General features: G+C 40.2%; 1 protein-coding gene across 4 annotated transcripts in view; it reads left to right on the top strand.

Moving 5' to 3' along the window:
• Positions 1-12,572, top strand: part of PLXNB2 (plexin B2) — a 248,050-nt gene that overhangs the window by 48,619 nt on the left and 186,859 nt on the right. The window lies entirely within an intron of this gene.

Below are 12,572 nucleotides of genomic sequence, written 5' to 3'. Positions count from 1 at the left end.
AAAGCTGCATTGCTCCCTTTGTGGGGAAGAGAATGAAGTTTTACCTGTGGGTCCTAGTTGTAATTTGCCACTATTGCTTTCAGAGGTGTCTGTTTATTTTGGATAAAACTTAATTTAAGTCTTCGTTTTCCTAGGATCTTGCCTTCAGATACAGCAACCACACTGAGCAAGTGAAACTACAGATTTGTTCTTTTCTTGATTTGTATTGTTGTTTACCAAGAAGGGCTGGCTACGTCTGTCAGTCTTTCTTACAGAAAAAATGGGTCTGCATTGGCATATACTCTTTTCCCAATTAGTTCAGTGAGAAAACGAGCTCATTATGTTTTTTCTTTCTCTCACAGGTAAATTCATAATTAATTCACTTTTGATATGTTCTTCCGGCCAAACATTTGTGTTCTCTAATCTGCTTCATCTCCTTCGTTATGGCCAGGCTAATAAATTCCTTAATTTTGGAGAAGTCATTCAGAAGATTTTGTTTTTTTCCCTGGACCTTCATTCCCTGCCAAATTAAGAAATAGTCTTTGAAGTTACTGTCAGCATAGATTTGGCCTCTACAAAACAAACAAACAAACAAACAAAAAAACATTTGAAATGAGAACTGCTGTCATCCAATGACTTGCTCTTGGGCTGAGTTTTAGATAATGGTACTAATATAACTCAGTCTGATTTAGACAATAATCTCCATGGCATTCTTGTATTTGAAATTACTGTTAGCCTACCTAATTTGGATTGAGAAAACAGGAATTGGTCTCATCTGTCTCATCCTGTAATCCCCTATTGACTTGTGGCACCATCTAATTCCCTAATGCAAGCTTGGACACTGTTATAGTGAAATTAAACCTCTCAAAAACAAGCTTGCTTTTCTCAAGAACTCCTCAAACTAGGAGTTAATGAGACTTGTGGATAGTGTTGTGGATGGTGTCTAGCAGTACAGCATAGCTGCTCCATATGCACTGCCTGCACAGCTGTTTTGCACGGCTCCCTTTACCTCCCTTGCGGCCAGGTAACTGCTGAGGCAGCACATGGTTGTGTGTTTTGGATCTGGTTCATGCCTTGTGCTCCGGAGGCAAGCCACTCCGGTTTGTGAAGAGACCACAAAATAGACGCAGTTGCTGTCCAATGAACATGTGTTATTTGGCTTAACATATGAAAACATTAGCTAGGGTTTTCTTATGCCTGTTGGCAAAAAGGTGTTCTTTTAAAGAAATGCCAATAATAATAAGAGCTACTTCAAATAAGGTCTGAGTTTCTTGACTATGAGTGGGAAATTATGTAGATTACCAACCCTGAGAACCCTCTGATACTCAGTGTCATGATTAGAGAGTGTAAAAGTCTGTTTGAGGACTTGGCTAATTTAAACTACTTGAGCTCCACAGCAAAATTACTTCAGGTAATGCTTGACAGCTGTGTTTTCCAGCAATAAGGTCTCAATATGTTACAGAAGATGTAGTTTGTTTGCTGTTTGTGACCTTCTGTCATTTTCAAGCAATGCTTGTGCTAATGACTGCTTTCAGGGCTTTGGAGGGATAGTTTTGCTAATTGTTTTTCAAGAAGAAGTAATATGATTGAAGATTGTTTTCTTTTCTTTTTGTTACATGATCTGATTTGTTGGCTTTGGAAGATATAGTTGGAAGATAAGATGGCAGATATTTGAAAAGGAAATTGTCTGATTCCGTAGTCTGTTTAAGAGTTTCTTGATCACTGCGTGTGATGTGCACTGCCTGTGCACATGATTTAAACCACATTTCTGGAACAGATCTGGAATGTATTTGAAAGTGAGAGATGTGTAGTACGCATGTGAACTGTAGTGTTACGATTTTAATTATGTACATAGATAACTCTAAAAGTAATGCCTCCTATTTATGCCCGTGGAAACTACAACAAGAAGCATAATACCACTGTTTGATAGAGCAGATTCACAGCTACAAAACACTGCTTTCAACACAGTTACTGCCATTAGCTCTGTATTTTTGCCAGCAATGAACAAGAGCAGGCTGCCCTCCTAAAAACTTGCACTAGCAGAGGTGACCCACTGTTTCACAGCTGTTCTGACAGTGCTGCTGCTGCAATGCACCACCCATCACCTCACACTGACATCCATTGTTTGGACTCCATAAACGCTTAGCAAGCATCTGTGAATGTCAGCAGGTGCCATTTTTTCTGCAGGGAGAAATTCAGTGACACACCTTTGCTTCATACGCACTTCCATGTCAGATGCCATTCTGTCACACTGTCCCTCTGCTGCCATCTGTCATACGGCAACAGCATGTAATGGGATACTGGTGGGAAGGTTCAACCTTGGTTCAACTACCAGTGGAGGTAGCGTGCATCCTTGCAGCCTGAGCCCAAGGGGTTGTTCACTTCCCTCTGGTTGAGTACACTATTTTGCTAGGGTGCTTTTTCCAGCCAGAACTCCTGATCCAGAACCTGCTATTTCAGGTGGGAATGGTGAAGCAGAATGGCTCTCAGCTTCTTCTAGGGGAAAGGAAGCAAGCACGTTGCTGGAGGTTCCCTGTAATGGTCTTAATGGAGTCTCACCAGGGCAGGAAGGCGGTGGCATAGCTCCCTGGCACAGGGAAATGTGCTGGGCTGGAAGAGGAGAAACCCTACTAAGTAGCTAAGTTTGACTTTTCGTAGCATAGTTTTAAAAGGCTAGTCCTGACAATGCTGAGACATTTTTTCTTGCTTTGCTGTGGTCAAGTTCTCAGATTCAAGAGTATAAAAAAAAAAGTGTGGGGTCGGTTTGTTGTTTTGTTTTTGTTTTGTGCTTTATCCTATTGGGTGTGGCGATATCTTTTCTGGAGGTTTTGTGGTGATTCTTTTTCTCCTTGGTGCCAAAAACAAATAGATCTCCATTTTTGATATCACCTTTGCCATTGATAGCTACATTTGAGATAACTTTCTAAATCACTTGAGAGTTCAACTATGAAAGTCAATCGTATTTTATGTTTGTTTTGTTTTTAGTCATGGAGTGCCTTTTTTCATTCAAATGCAGACCTCAGCCTCATCAAAATATTAATAAGTAGTTTTTTATGCATAAGTATTTATTTCCAGACCCAATTTGCAGCTGTTATGGTTTGTTGGATCAGCGATTTCATTTTTTAATGAAAATTCTAAGGAGGTTTTGATTATGAAATGCAGTGTCTCGCACAGAGCTATTAAGTTTTAATATGTCAATAACTGCTTTTTCTTTTTTTTTATTAATTTTAAAACCCCATACCTGTTCAAAATCAGAGAAATCAGAGGAACTGTGGATGAAGTAAAAATCTGTGTGACAGGAGCCTTCCGTTCCTGTAACAATTGGAAAAATATACATAAATTACTTTTGAGTCAAATTCAGACTCACAAAAGCACAAGATTTGAGGGATTAGGGCTTTAGGCTACCACACAAGGCCTTTCATTGTGTTTGCAAAAGCCTTTTGAGAAGATTTTGGAGGCATTTTAAAAACCATTTTCTAAGTTTAGTCTTACGGTTTCTTGGTGAATTTGGCTGATGGGATCTTTTTCGGCAGAAGGACAGAGTTAACCAAAATCACATGGTGTGACTGCCAAATGGAAATGAAACGCACAGTTCCTACCCTTCGGTTTCAGGATTTAGACAGTGCTCCCACATCAGCTCCCACGAAACTGTGGGGAGAGGAGAAAAAATCTGTCGCTTATTTGAGCCTGTACACATTAAAATGAACTGTATGACACTGGGGAGGAAGAGACGGGAACAGCATGGCTGTTGGGGGGGAATGCATGCCTGTGAAGGTGGCAAGGCAGTGGTTTACAGTTCACTAACAAATTGCTTGGGTCAGATCCAGCTTCAGCTAACAACAAAAATCGCAAGCTGTGAGTGCACTGGGTCCTGCGGTCCCCTACAGCTGTTCACCAGATCTCAGCCTTTATGAGGACGGCCCCCCGCTGGCTTCTCCCAGAGCTGGGCCCTGGCAGCGCTTTGTCCCAAGACAGATTATTCAGCAGGATCCACCAGAAAACTTGCTTCAGATTTGCCAGGGATTTGTTGGCCCTAGGACTGACCTGTCTGAAAGGAAAATGTTCTGGAAGACATCTGAAGAGCCCCTGTCCCTGGGCTCGCCTGTTTGTTTGTCAGAGTTGGCAGAGGCAGGGAGAGCTGAGTCCATTTGGGGCTGCACGGAGCCATCTTCCAGTCTATGTTCAGCTGCACTGAGAAAACAAAAGGAAATGATCCACCACAGCTGAAACACTGAGCTTTTCCTGATTTGGGTGTAAGGGTTAAAAATGGTGACTGAGGTGTGCCTCGGGTACGCTCACGTATATGTTTTATTCCTTTTCTTTTTTCTTGGTTGGGAAAGCAGGCTGGGGGCATCTCCGTGTTACTTCAGACATCTTCTCAGCTGCCTTCTTCATCACCATCTTTGATCAAAACAACTAAAAATTTTAGGCTTCACCAAGCTCTGTGAGATCAGAAGGCCAGTGGAGGAGGCAGCCCAGGAGCATCCCATCAAGGTGTTGGGTTTTTTTTTGGTGGGAGTTCGGTCCTTACCGCACGTGTGGGGCTTCACACAGAGGGCTGCTTCTGATCAAGAGATGCAGAAGTCCACGCCAAAGTGGGGCCAGCGTAGAAGTCAGACAGAGTGCCTGAGGCAAACATGATGACTCCTAATGCCAAAGGAGGTGGTCCTACCCTGTCTTCCCCATATGGGCTCCAGAGCGTGTCTGTCTGCACAGGCAGCCAGCCCAGCTGTCTTGTGCGGCAGAAAGCTCACCAAAGCAAAGCAAATGAGTTTTTTGCTGGATTAGTGAGTTGAATCAGTTTATTCCTGAGGGCCAGCTAAAGGTAGGAGCTGGGCTTGCACTGTTCAGGCTGAGGACGGGAGAAGGCTGTGTGTGGGCAGAAGATTGCCTTGCTTGGTGGCGCAGATTATCTGGGTTGGCTGTCGCAGAGCCATGCCCGAAGCGTTCGTTCTTGGGTACCCACCAAGATGCAAACTCAGTGAGGCTTATCCTGTAGGAAAACAACACTAATCTCTTTTTGCCTTTCTCTCTAGCTTTTCAGTGTGGGTTTTCTGATATTTGTTTGGGGGATATTCTTTACTTTTGTGCAATTTAGTTAAAGCAGTCAGTCAACCACAAGAGGACAAATCTTTTTAGAAAACAAATTTCATTCATTCCAGTGCTCATAAAACCATTTATGCTACAACCTGTAAAAAAGAATGGATGTCTGAGAAGCTATTTCTGTTTCCTAGTCATACCAGGTATAGCCGCTGTCAACACAGGTTATTCCTCACCCTTAAATATTAAAGCCAGAACTACAGCAAATATTATTCTTCAGCTCAGTAATTCTGTATCTCACAGTTACAGCTTTCATGAGTTGGTGAGAACAGTAAATGCCTCTGCCTCGTGGTAAAATGGATTTTTAAAAAAATGGTTGTAGCTCATTTTTTCTGTTAATTAAAGTCAACGAAACTTGGAAAAATTAGTTGAGGTGAAATATAAGTCTGCTGTGTCCCTACAGGGGAAGGAGAAATGAAAGTTTATCAATTCAGAGATATGATAGTTTGGGCAGAACTTCCTGTGCTGAAAACTATTTCAAGGAGACAGTGTTTCAGACTTCGTTCAGATTGCCTATTTTTCAAACACTGCACAGCAACTCAATCTGAACTCCTGAAAACCTTTGCAGATATTTCATAGAGAAGATCTAGAATTCTGAAGGCTTCCTGTCTTTTCAGTTGGCAAGGACAAACAGGCTTGAGCTGTGTATATTTGCAGTGTGTTTGATTACTCATCCTTTCCTAGCAAAGATTAAAGAGCCAGATCCTCGCAAACTGCAGGCAGTGTTTGTAGACTAAACCATGGCAGAATCTGATGAATACTTTGACTCCTTCAGATGCTGCTGTTTAAAGAGATAACAAGAAGGAAAATAAACCGTTGACACCAAGCACGCTGCCTTGCCCATCTACTTTCGCTAATGCAGCCAGCTAATGATTAAAACCATCTAGTTTCTGAGGGCACTGACAGAAGTGCTCTGGAATTTCACGCTGAATTGATTTAAGAGGTTATCACTCCAGCTGTCAGCTATGTTTCTTTAGCAGGAATGGTTGAAGGAAATGAAAGCTGACTTCCTGCTCATCCCCACTTACAGCCTGGTACTCTAACTTGCACTGAAATATGCTGGCCATCCTTTCCCAGGGATGGCAATCTCTGGAGGAAGAGCAGGACTGACAGTTTGGTGTGGCATCTGCCACCAGACATGAACTGCTTTCGGCTCATAAGCCCACACTGCGTTATGGTAGGGTCAGGGCCTGATCTTTGTGGCCTCTGACAAAGGGCTTTCACTAAATTATTGGTGTTATATACTTGCATCAACATCAAGAGAGCATGCTCATTACTGGGGATTACACTGTATAGCAGATCAGTTGCTTCTTGCCTGGGGGAGGTAAACTCATGGCTTTGAGGATGCACATGGCCAGTCACACTGCCATGGGTTCCACTCGTGTCTTTAGGAAGGGAATGAGCATGTTTTAGGCTCATGTGCTGAAAGAGTGCTTCTAGCATCTTCTTTCATTTTGAGAAATGATTTGGTTTTCTTTCCTTTTTTTTCAGTAGACTGTGTTTCTTGTTTTGGGATGTTCAAAATTGGGCGCTGTGGTGATGTTAACCGTTCTTCGTGTATAGGGCAGACCTTATAATATTTGTGCTACTGAAGACATTTTTTAGAATCTTTTTCTGCTTCTTCAAAGAAATGGGAGGTGGGGAAGCATTTTCTGTCAGATCCATAAAATAAATTCAAGTCAGACAGGTTTTGAAGCTTCTAGATATCTAGAAGTATGTGCTGCTGTTAAAGGACCGGTTTCACCAAAGCTCTGAATGTGTTGCCTTCATCTTGTAGCTCTGTTTGGATCTCTGTTTTCAGGATCCAATCACTGGGAATAAACCATGATCTGTTTGCAGGCTAGCCTGTGTTTGGCATTTTGAAGTGTAAATGTATAGTTTTCATGTAACAGCATGTTATTTAATGTTAACAGAAACTGCAAAGTGTAAGGGAAGAATTTAAAAATAAATGTCAAATGAATGTCTAGTTTTCAAGATTTACCATTCCCTGCAAAACTAGACATGACTGATGAAAGTCGTTCCTCTATGGCCTGTTCTATAGCATCTTGCCCACTGTAAAGAGGTCTGGCAAACACATGCCTTCACATGCCACAGATTCACCCATTTCAGGTATCCTTGTTTTGTGTCTTGATGACTGACGGCACAGGCAAATTTAAAGAGATGACAAATGCCTGCCAAAACTCTCTTACAGCTTTATAATTTGTCAATTGACTGTGGCATTTCCACTGTATTGTTTTGTTTGTCTGGTAGCTTTTTAGTATGTTATACTAATGTGGAAAATCTAGGTTACGCATTCGTTGAAAATGTCAATATAGCTACTATATCATTATCTTAATAACCTGGGTCAAATGCAGTACTTGTGGTCTGCTACGGAGCAGTCCTGTCTTCTTCAGATCCTGTCAGAGTGCATGGCCTTCAGCCCGAGAAAATGCCGGGCAATCAAAATGACTTTCTTTCCATGCAATTTCCCTCCCTGAAATGTCTCTTGCTTTCTGCACCATTGCCCATCACACACAGCTAAATGGACAAACATGAAACTGTTGTGCGTATCAGTATGATGCACATGCCAGAGTGTGTCATGCATAATCTGAAATTATCTGCCCTTTTTCTGTTTGTTTGTTGACGAGTTTTCTCTGTCTGTGTATTTGGGCTATGAATATTACGCACGCTGAATTTTTCTCTATTCAAATCTAATACAACAGATTCCTTCTGTTTTGAGTGGCTTCTTCCCCTTTTGTTATATAAGTATGCAATAATAACTAAATCACAGATTTTATAATGTCTAATAAGTGTGTTGTTTAAAATTCTCATTGAAGAAAGCAGGCTCTGCAGGTGCTCTATTTTTCTTTAAATCCATAGGTTGCCAGCATGAAGTAAAAATGAAAGATCCAAAACATGCATTATTTTGAAAGAGAATGAGGTACAGAAAATAATAGTTTAAGAGAAAATTTGTTCTAATAACCTTACTGTGTAGAATTGCCTCCAATGCTTCTTTATCATTGCCATATCATTGTTGGCTTTTTGTTGTTTTTTAAGGAGACAGATATGGAGACCTTACCTTGCCTTACATTCACCAGTTAAAAATCCCAAGAATTGATCCGAATTTATAATAGGGTATGGAAGACTTGGTCCTAGAACTATTAAACAGCAGCAACAACAAAAGCAAAATAAAAACATAAAAAATCCCTCTGCAGTCAGATGAATGTTTCTACAATCTTCAGTTCTCCTGAAGCATGATGGTGGCTTACATGCTTTTTCCCCTCCATTTCTGTTGCCTACAGTTATTAACACTTCTACTGCCTATACCATGTTTGAATTTGCACGTCCTCCTAAGAGAAGTACTAATAGGCTTCTTCTTCACAGAGCAGTACATTTAAATATGCTTCTGTTCAAGGCAGGATTGCATTTCTTCCATTCAGCTTCTGGCTACAGCTTTCGGATTACGCAAAACACTGTTGGAGGTCCTGTGAATCTAGTAAATAATCTGGCTATCTGGGCTGCAGCCTGAAAGCAAACTCCTGCAACAAAAGTTTTATGAACATGTTGCTCTCAAATAGCTGCACTCTATTTGAGAGCAACAGCGCTATATGCTTTGAAATTCTTTCTACTTCCGAGGTGATTATAAAAAATAGATTACCTTGAGAGGGCAGATGTATGGGTTCTCTGGCACCTCTTTTCTATACAGTGAATGATGCAAACCTGACCACTGTTTTCAAGAGGAATGTTTCATTCTTCGAACACTGGACTATAAACAAATGTTTCAGACCTGTGACATGGTGCTGTATGTCACGACTCCCAAACTGCCTTTTCATTTTGCGCGCAGTCTCTCTGCATTACCAACCATAAGTACCTGAGGTCAGATCATTATTTTTTGTTCTTATTAGAGCTTATATTTGTGTTTGCTTTCCAAGGAAAGCCTGCAAGTACCTAGATGGATTTGGTGTTTTAAGAATTGCCTGTAAATACGTAAAAGGTTATTACTTTGCAGATTTGGTATCCACAGTCTTCCATTTCTGCTAGATTTCTCAGGCCTAGGGCTATAGCTAAGGTTAAAATGCCATGGTAGAAACCTTGCTTTTAACCCAATATGTGGCTGTGTTATTCAGATCAGTGTGAAGGCAACCACGTTGTATAATATTGTTGTCTCATTAGGTAATCAGTTGACCAGGTACTTCATTACTTACAAATCCATTGTAGAGAAAAATCGCAGCAGTAACACCAAACTTAAAATCAAGCGTCTATATATTTCGATGAGTGACTTCTGAAAGCAGGCCAGACAGAAGCAATTTGCACGTTGAAATGTGACAAGCTCACAGTCTAGAATTTTAATCAATGAGGCATTTTAGCTCATCTCCATATATTATTTATGCTTGAAGACTAATATCAGAATGAAATATGGCAAACTTGATCTTCCCAAAGGAGAATTTGGGGAGAGTATATAAAGACTCAGTGTGATGAGGTTAGACACAGTGAGAAGCATTCTGCCCCATTACATTCTTAATCAAACTGGTTGTTTACATCAAAAGGTATTTTTGCTACCACCTTTGATTTAGTAGCAACCTCCCAAAATGCTGGCACTCTTCCAGTTTCTTGTATTAGACTTAAATTCCAGAGGTGAGAGCGCTGTTGAGCCTGCAGTGTTTTGTTTTATGGAAAGTAATTACTTTGCTGCTGTAATTTGTGAGGTGAACTGGCTGTTGCGTGAAGTAGTTGTGCTGCTCTCCACCACTTTCCTGGTGTCGGAGAACCTTCCTTGCCTCCATCGCCTTTCACAGTGCTCTGATCGAAGTAAAATGAATTGTGTCACTGTGTACATTCCCAAAATGTCCAGAGGGGTATGCATGTTGCATAGAACAGGCTCATCTTCTTAAAAGTACCAAGATGACCGTCATATTGCATGTAGTTGTCATCTATCATTGCCTGTACTTCTACCACACATTATATAATATACACTTGAACGTATCGTTTTCTAAACTTGATCAACAAATACGAACACAAATATAATAAAAAGAAATTTCATACATGCTAAAAAGAAATCTGCATTCATGAAAGGAACATTGAGATCGCTGGAAACTTCAAAGATGAATTTAAGAGGCAGAGAATGATTGACTTGTATTAATGGGGGGAAAACTTTATTCCCAGCTGGAGAGGAAACAGCACTGGCAGAAAATCTTTGAAGCATCTGTTCATAACAGAACAATCTAGTCTTTGGGATTCTGTTAAATGAATTAAAATCAGTTTCCTTTCTCTTAACTTGCTGAATTAACAATAGGAGAAAAACAGCATTAAGACAGAATTTTAAGAGTTTTGACTCGGTTAGTTCTTTCTAAATGGATAAACTTTATTTTGGCTGGTGTTGAAAAAGTAACTCACTACAAATAAGTAATTCAAAACGAAGAAGGGGTTTTTGCTTGTAAAAAGTTCAACTGCATTATTTAAATACATTCCATACATTTTTCTCTCCAGAGAGCAGGGAGGGAAGAAGTAGTACCATAGCTGTTCTCTCAAGTGTGGTTAGAAATCTCTTAAACATTATTATTAATCCAGGAAAGAGGTGGAAGGTTGAGGTAATTTTAAATTTCCCAATGTTTTACCTGAGAATTCAGGCTATTTCAGACAGCCTTCAGAGGAAAATGGGTTGTAAGCAGCAAAACTGCTAGAGCCATGTGTGTGGTTTGGTGCTAGTAAGGAGAAAAACTTGCTGATGGTATTTGTATTTATCACGGTGAATAATTGATAATCGTTGATAAATCACTTGAGCTGATGGTCAGCTTGTACCTTCTTCCATGGGCATTTGTGTGTAATTGTGGGTGAATGTAGCTGCTTCAGTGAATCGTCTGGCGCTGTCTCTTATTTATATCATAGCCTGCATAACTGGTATTACGCCCCTGAAAAGAAGTGATTATAATTGTCACAATACAAATAACGTAACAGATTGGTTTCTTTTTATAATCAGCAGTTCGCAGTGATGATTGGGTGTGCTGCTTTATAGTTTTCCCTCAAATGGGCACACACACATCTGAAAAGTAAGTAGGATTTTTAAGGGCCTCATAACTCTGTATGCATTCAGATCGTTTTGTAAACTGCATTAATACTTTATGTAATTCTTCGCACAGTGCTCCCCTGGGATTTATGGAGACAGTAATTACACGGTAAACATATACTCATTATTGGAATCACTTGTTGCAGCTTAGCAGTGTCCATGCAGATTTGTCACCTCAGTCTAAGGGATTATGTGAACTTAATTTTTAGGTTCTCAGTCTGCCACCCATCACAATCGCTAGGCTCTGCTGTGGAAACAAAGGATAGGTTGAGGAGTCTGTAAGGTAAACTGTCTCTATTAAACAGATGACAGGTGCTAGGAGATATTGATGAAGCTGTCTGAAGAGTTTGTGATGGGCTTTTCCTGGATTATTTAAGACTTTTTTTTCTCTTCTGCGGTCTTGAAACAAGCCTTCTGTAAATCTGACTTCTGATGATTCTCTTGAGTGCTCTGTGACGTTTCATATCGTGAAATGTGGTGAAAATCATTTTCTATTCACTTTCTCTAGAGTGCTTACCATTTGTTTGACCTTGATCATATCCTTCTGCATCTCCTTTGCAGCCTTGCATGCTAGACTACTTAGTCTTGTATCTAAAAGTCTGTTGATGTAAATGTTGCTGCACTTGTTGCAAATTTTTCTTCACTACGGCTTTTTTCAGGACATGGAACATACTTTGTGTAGTCAAATCTAGCTGAATATTTTAAGGAGAAGCAAGGTAATTAGTCTCCAGTAAGTTTCTGTTTGCAGTAGTAAATCCTGAGGCCTCTCTCTCAAACTCTGCCTTTGTCTTCTGCAAATTTGCATCAGCCAAGTTGTTTTGGTGTAAATCTGTGTGAGGAAGCACTCCCTTTCATGTTATCCTAATCCCATTTCCAACTGAGTGCTAAGCCAAGATGTAAGAAATGCTCTTTCCAAGGCACTTTAAAGGGACAACTCTCAGAGGTGGAGTTAGATTGCTGTAACTACACAGAGGGGCAGATTTTTTGCTTCCTGTTCTCCCATCTGATTAATCTGGGGATTCGGGAATAGTAATCAAAGCTAGAAAGAAGTGTGGGGCAGTTGTACCAGTGTACAATAGGCATATATTTCTTTAGCCTGTATGCAAAAATTCAGAGTCGGAAAATGGGTTTGTCCCTCATTTGGAAATTTTGATTCATAATGGCTCATTCAGGGAGTGCTTAAATTTTTGTGAATTCAGTATGCTTCAGTGTTGTGAAAGAGTAGAAATAATTTAAAATAATACTTGGATTAAGGTTGTGTAATCTTTTCATTTGATTAATGAGCTTTCTAAGTTAGGAAAGTATCTACAGATATTCTTAAGGTGATTTTGATGCATTTCTGACTTGAAAAAAAAAAAGGATTTGAATTCAAAAATGTTCACATCTTTCTGTGAATGTATCTCAGCTAATATAAGAACAAAGATAGAATGTTCCCTGTCTGTGTTTTAAC

The sequence above is a fragment of the Lagopus muta genome, chromosome 1, assembly GCF_023343835.1.
Source record: "Lagopus muta isolate bLagMut1 chromosome 1, bLagMut1 primary, whole genome shotgun sequence".
In the NCBI taxonomy this organism is placed as follows: domain Eukaryota; kingdom Metazoa; phylum Chordata; class Aves; order Galliformes; family Phasianidae; genus Lagopus; species Lagopus muta.
Note: the sequence above shows the minus strand (reverse complement) of the source record. Positions and strands in the feature narration are given on the sequence as shown.